Source organism: Hemiscyllium ocellatum, unplaced genomic scaffold, assembly GCF_020745735.1.
Source record: "Hemiscyllium ocellatum isolate sHemOce1 unplaced genomic scaffold, sHemOce1.pat.X.cur. scaffold_606_pat_ctg1, whole genome shotgun sequence".
NCBI classification, from domain to species: domain Eukaryota; kingdom Metazoa; phylum Chordata; class Chondrichthyes; order Orectolobiformes; family Hemiscylliidae; genus Hemiscyllium; species Hemiscyllium ocellatum.
In genome coordinates this window covers 3,400-10,423 of record NW_026869130.1, presented here as the reverse complement: position 1 = coordinate 10,423, position 7,024 = coordinate 3,400, and positions in this window count along the sequence as shown.

Below are 7,024 nucleotides of genomic sequence, written 5' to 3'. Positions count from 1 at the left end.
CCTTTTGATCATCTCTGTTCCCTTCAGATCTCCCTGCATCTTTCCTGACTCCATTGAACACAACTCATCTCATTTCATAACTCTTCTAAATCATATGTTACTCCCCATTTCTGTAATATTCTTCAGTTCCTGCAATTCTCATTTTTTATCTCCAGAACTTCCAATCCCACTGATCGATGTAAGGTTATTGATCCCTTGCAGCATGTTTAACACCTGTAGCAGTCTCCAACTCCTCAATGCATCCTGTCTCTGTAACCTCCTCAAATACTACAGCTCACTATCTTTGTAATATCTTCCAGTAACTGCAACCCTGTTGATATCTGTAACCTCCACCAGAACAATACTCCACATCTCTGTGTAACTGATGGGAATGCTGCAAACCTACTTTCACAGTCCTCACTAACTCTCTGAACTCCTGCAGCTCTCCAACCCTCAGTATCTCTGGCTGGTCCAATCCCTACACTTCTCCCTGGCTGTGTGAACTGATCTAGCCCCTTCAACCCTCCCTATCTCACTCACTCATGCAGCTCCATTATTGTCTGTGTTAATGTAATTTCCAGCACCAACAATCCTCCATAAACTCCTGCAGCTCCAACTACCACCCCAATCCGTGTAATCCCCAGTCCCTCCAATCCTCCCTTTCTCCATAAACTCCTGCAGCTCCAATTTCACCACTATCTGTGTAATCGCCAGTCTGAACAACCTTCCCTTCCTGAGCCGCTGCACCAGCGTTGGAACTGTTGTTATCTGTGTCCCCTCCAGCAGGCACTACAACACTCCTCATGTCTGTAACTGCACACAGACAATGCAGCTCTCCCTTTTATATCGGACATCCTCCCCGACGTATAACTCTTATAGTTCCTCACAATATATCACCTCCTCCATTCCCATCTGTGTTAGAGATCTCTAAAATTTATTTATTCTTGTTTAAACCTCTGATAACCTAAAATCTCTCCCCTTTTAAATGTGTGTCCCCTTCAGCTTCTGTAACTCTCCATATAACTGTAATGAATGACAGCACAGGTTCCCTTCCTTAATCTCTATAATTACAATGGTTGCATGTGTTAAATTGGCAATTTTCATCCTCTTTATCCATCTCAGGACTTCCAGCCCCTACAATCCCACTATTTGGAATGCTCCCATTCTCTGCACCTCCTCATGTCCTGGGGGTCCTTGAACACCACCAGTGCTCCAAAAGTTTATAGTCCCCCAGATACTGAAAGTCTTCTCACTCTATAACATCCAACAGTCTCCAGTACCAGACAACACTTGCTGGCTGTCAATTTGCACTTGTTGAAGTCTACACGTCTCTTTAAGCAGCTCAGAAACAGCCCTTTAGACTCTACAAAGCTACATCGTGAACAAGCCACCATCTCTCTATTTTCTTTGTTTTTTTTTCAGAGTCTGCAACTCTCACTGTATGTTCTTGATTTGATGCAGGTCTGCCTAGCTCCCCAGATAACCTGTTCCATCCCATATAGCTCACCTCAATCACTATAACTCACTCTGTTCTGTCTAATCCTCCTCTTTTCCACTGTCTTCCGGCTACAACAGCGATTCTGTAAGAGGGCAGTGTGGAATGGGATGTTATAAATCTCAGCTGAGGCTTGAGGCCTACCATTACCTGGGAGTCACAAAGGGAGAGAACCTGAGAGACAGCAGCACAGATCGGGAGAATATAAATCACCGTGGATCGAGGCCGACTGAAACTTGGACTTGGAGAAACAGCAGAGCAGGAGGCTGGAAATCAGCACCAAGTCACAGAGAGAGTGACCATGTGAGGAAGCAACTTGGAGCAGGAGCTTGAGGCTAACTCACACCTAGGAGGTGGAAGCACCAAAATGAGAGGATATAAATCAGCACTGAGGATCGAGGCCTAGTTGTGCTGCGAGTCACAGAGACGGTGACCCTGTGCGGGAGCAGAGTGGAGTGGGAGCTGGAGGATTACACATACCTGGGAGTCACAGATACGGTGACCCTGTGAGGGAGCAGATTGGAGTGGGAGATGGAGGATTACATGTCCCTGGGACTAACAGAGACGGTGACGCTGTGAGGGAGCAGAGTGGAGTGGGGGCTGGAGGATTACATGTACCTGGGTGTCACAGAGTCGGTGACCCTTTGATGGATCTGAGTGGAGTGAGAGCTGGAGGATTACACGTCCCTGGGTGTCACAGAGACGGTGACCCTGTGAGGGAGCAGAATGGAATGGCAGCTGGAGGATTACACATCCATGGATGTCACAGAGACGGTGACCCTGTGAGGGAGCAGAGTGGGGTGGGAGCTGGAGGATTACACGTACCTGGGAGTCACAGACATAACTTTCTGTTGCTGCCACTTGCTGCACTGAGGTTGAAAGAAGTGCAAGAGCCTTCACAGAAAAAGCTGTAAGTTCATTGGCTGATAAATGCACCGTTATTGGCGACTGTCAGTTAATTATTATAAGTTAGCATTTTTTTCTACTTCTGAAATAAGGGTTGAACAGAGAATTAAGCGGGAGAAGTTAAATTGTGATCCAATATAATAAATTATCCTCAGTAAGCCACAGTTGAATAAGAGACTTAACCATATTGTTATTTCCTGGAAGTTAACTTCATTCTAAGCAATTAATTAAGTTACTCCAGACATGTTGCATCTTAAGACATGGCAGCACATATTTGTCAGATGGAAAATGTGTTCAGTTACATTGGGAAGCCATAGCCCCTGCTCGTGTCCTAGATGAACACGGGGTCATGGAGCTCAGACAGGGACTAGAGACTCCATGGGACATCTGTGATGCTGACAGGTGGATAGCACACACACACACAGCAGATCACCCTGCAGACATGACGGCCTGGAACAAGGAAGGGTCTGCGGGATGAAGCAATTGGAGTGAAACAGTCAGGGAATACAAGAATGTCCTGGTGTCTCCCTCCCAAATCAATTTGGAAGCTGATGAAGGTGTGGGCTGCTCAAGGGAGGGCAGTCAGACCCATGCCTGTGGCACCACAAGCAGCCTGACTATACAGGAGGGGAGGGAGAAGGAAAGAGGGGCAATAATCACAGGGGAGTCAGGAAAGTGAAAAAGGTGTCAGCGTGTCTGTAATTCCAGGATAGTGGGGTTAACAATGTCACTGTGACTGTAGGACATTTGTCTGGGGGACAGTGAGCTGTTAAATGTCATGTCCATGTTGGTAGGAATGACCTGGGTAGGAAGTGTGAAGTGGTCTGGAAATCAGAATTTAGGGAGCTTGGTGGATGGTTAGCAAGCAGGACCTCAAATGTAGCAATCCCTGGAATAATCCCAGTGCCGTGTCCAGTGAAGACAGGACTCTGAGCTTTAGGTAGATGGGAGTGTGACTGGAACGATGGTGCAGCAGGAAGTGCTTCAGATTCCTGGGACACTGGGACTGGTTCTGGAGAAGGCAGCAACTGTACAAGCTGGATGGGCTGACGTGACAGAGCTGGGACTGAATTCCTTACGGGGTGTTTGAGAGGGGTTGAAAATAATTTGGTGTGTGCATAGGATGCAACAAATAATAGTAGAGGAGACTACCAAGATTCGCAAAATAAGGGGAGATGCAGTTACAATTAATATACAACAGCAAGTTTATCAGTGGAAGATGGAGTGAGAAAGAAAGCCTTAATCTGAAGTACTCTGCATGGACATGAATACTCGGAGTGTGGGGAGTTCCTGATGCAGATTGGTGTTTGGAAATCTGATGAACTGATCACCGAGAGCTGGCTCAAGGATGTCAGGACTGGGTGTTTAATATTGTTGGGTAGAAAGGATTCCGAAATGATAGAAGGGAAAGGATGAAAGTAGAAGTATTGGTTTAGATAGCATTCGTTAAGGAGTCCAAAAGAAAGAGGATCGGTCCAAGGACAGAATGAATTTGGCTGGAGCTACAGAACGAAACGTATACAAGTAAACTGTGAGGTCCAGTCTGTCTGCCAGCAACCAAAGAAATGATGGAGAGAATAAACATGCAGGGTCATTTGAGATGAATGACAATACTACAGATTAGTTATACTGAGAAACTTAATGTTTCCAGATATAGACAGGGATACTGGCGATGAAGGGTCATGAGGGCCAAGTATTCCTGGATTGCATGGAGGAGAGCTGACTGCAGGAGTATGTATCCAGCCGAAGAGAGCATGTGCTGTTGGACCTGGTCTTTGGGAAAGAGATGGGGCAAGTGGATCAATTGTCAGTAAGGGATGATTTTGCAGTGCAGCGATCATTTTATTGTAAAGATCAGGATGATTTTAGAGAAAGATATGCAATAATTGAGAGTGAGAAACATTAGTTGACTGCCATCAGCCTTCAATAGGGCAAAGATAAAGCTGAGAAATTTTCAACCAGGCCAATGAAATGGTAGCTTTAAATAGCGTGAACCAGGTCAGATTGAGCTGTCATTATGGAGATGGGGCTGCAGTGTGCCCACGACAGACCGGGATAATCACAGGTTTTTCCCCATTTCTAAAGGAAGGAGAAACAGGCCAACACAGTGAAGTAGCGTTGTGTATAAAGGATGGGATCAGTATTATTGTGATGCCAATCAATTCACACACTGCTCGTCCCTGCCCTCACTCCTCATCCCTGCGTATTGATCCTATCAGATGTTGCTAACCTTTGAAACCTTCAAAAATAGCACAGGATAGAGGAGATGACTCTGGCCACTGCCTGCATCGGTCAAGATGTAATGTTGTTTTTTAAAGCCTTAGTTCTGTCCTCCCAGACAGTGAAGGACTTCAGGTGCGGTTCCCGGCACGTTTGTAAAATGGCTTGAGAGTTTTTGCCTATACTCCACTTCCATGTGTTACTCCCAGATCCCGACCATAAACTGCGTGAAATAACAACTTTCCCCATCACTTCTCCAATATTTCAATTTATTACATGAAATATTCGCCACTGGTAACTGAGCACTCCAACAGGAACAAACGGTGCTCTCCATTTCTACACAGCCCCTTGACAATACGTGCACCTCAATCAAATCTCCTCTCAGCATCCTCAATTCCAATCTTTCTTCACAACTGCATTTTCACTGTCACAGGGTGAAGAATCTCCTCTGTACCCTCTCCAGTCCAATTCCATCCTTCCATGTGATGGGGTGACCAGACTGCACACAGCCCCCAACCTGTAATGAACTCATTATTTATACAGTTCCTGCATGAGCTTCCTGCTCTGAAATTCTGCACTTTGTCTGAAAGTGGAAATGATGCCATTTGCTCCATTAACGAGACTATTGGTGATTCCAGCTACCTTCATTTATCTGCCCACACTGACCATTTTCTCATTTATTGTATGTTCCTCTCTATTGTTGATGTCCCCAAATGCCTTGCCTTGCACTTCTCAGGGTTGTTTGCTCCATTCACTTGGACCCTATAGTTTCTGTTTTTTAAGCAGCCTGCCATGGGATCTCTCGTCAAATCCAAGCAAGTCCCATGCAATTACAGGTTACTGCCTCAAACCGGCACAGTCAGATTAATTACACACGAACTTCCTTGACCAAATCCAGACCGACTGTCCTGGAGTCCCTGGGACTTCCTCAGTGACCGTTTATCCACTGTCTCCGAATTCCAGCCACGACCTATTCAGACAGTCCCTTGGTCCACATTAAACAAAGTTGCAGTATTAGCCATTCTCCTGTCCTCCGGCATGATCCCTGCATCCAATGAGAATTGTATAATGTAGGGGATTTTCCCCGGCTCCTTTTAACATTCTGGAACATTGTGTTACTTTTTTTTGAGGATTTAAATCTCCTGTATAATTCTCCACTCCAAGTCTGTTGCTTCCAATATTTCATCACTATTTTGACAGAGACTGAAATCATCTTATGATTTGGTCAAGTCCCATTTTAGTCCAGTTTCATGGAGGGTTTCTCTCCACAAGGTGAATTGCATTTTCTCATGATACTATCCCCAATCTTCTTCATTAACTACCCTCCCTGCCCACATGGTCTCCTCTCAATTGCCCTCTGCCTTGATATCCCAGAATGCACCAGCCTCCCTGTTTCCAGGAGCCATCTTTAAAATGTCATTTTAAAATGAATCCGAAACTGGCCTGGACATGGCAGAGGGGATAAAACTGAGGCCCCACTTTGTGGCCAAGCCCCTGGTTCTGGTGTATGACATGGTGCATGAGAAGAACATTATCTTCCTCCAGGGCTGGCAGACACCAGACCCTTCCAGCTTAGTCCGAGGCTGACCCCTGGGTCAGTGAGGTGCCAGCCATCTGGGTGAACACCCAGCAGTGTAGGTAGGAGGTCAGTGACCTTCTCCCCTCTACCTGGGTAAGGGCCACCATCTGCAATTCGTGACTTCACCCTCATTCTCTCTGTTACTGCACCTACTCCCCCCCCCCCCCCCCCCCCCGCCAAGGCTCATGTTCTCCCACCTTCAGTGAATGCAGCTCTTTCTCTCAGTCTCTCTGTAATCTCTTCTCTGCCCAACTCTGCCTGGTGTCTGTGCTGCCCACTCACTCACTCAGAACACCTCGACACCTTTCCCCAAACTGTCCCAGCAGTAACAGCTGTACCAACTACTTCCAAATCCCTATTCCTTCTTGGTAATTTTCACATTCTGGAAGGAACCATCCCATCCTAGGGCACAAAGAACAAAGAGGAAAATGTGGCAGCCTAACATTCAACTCCTCACCCCCTCACAGGGGAAGGATCCTGACCCTAACAACCACGAGAAGCTGACTGACCGTGTCCAATCTCCCGGACTGGGATCTGAGACTCCCCTTGTCTCACTGTGCTGGGCACTCTGACTGACGGTGGACAATGATATCAAGCTTCCTTGATTTGTGTCTGTGCTAAACACCAAGACAACACAGCAGACGGGTGAGCCTGGTAGCTCTAGCTGAGGGGTAACTCTGATAAAGGCAGGGTAAGGCAAGGGAATAATTCTGTGATCATTCAACTCAGTTCAAAGTGAGTGTGCACAAACATGGAGTGAGTGGCCCAGAGAGACAGCCCATGAGCTGGGTGGGTGTCCTGAGCACAGTGTCCTTGCAGCAGCATTGAATGTGTACAAACACGGA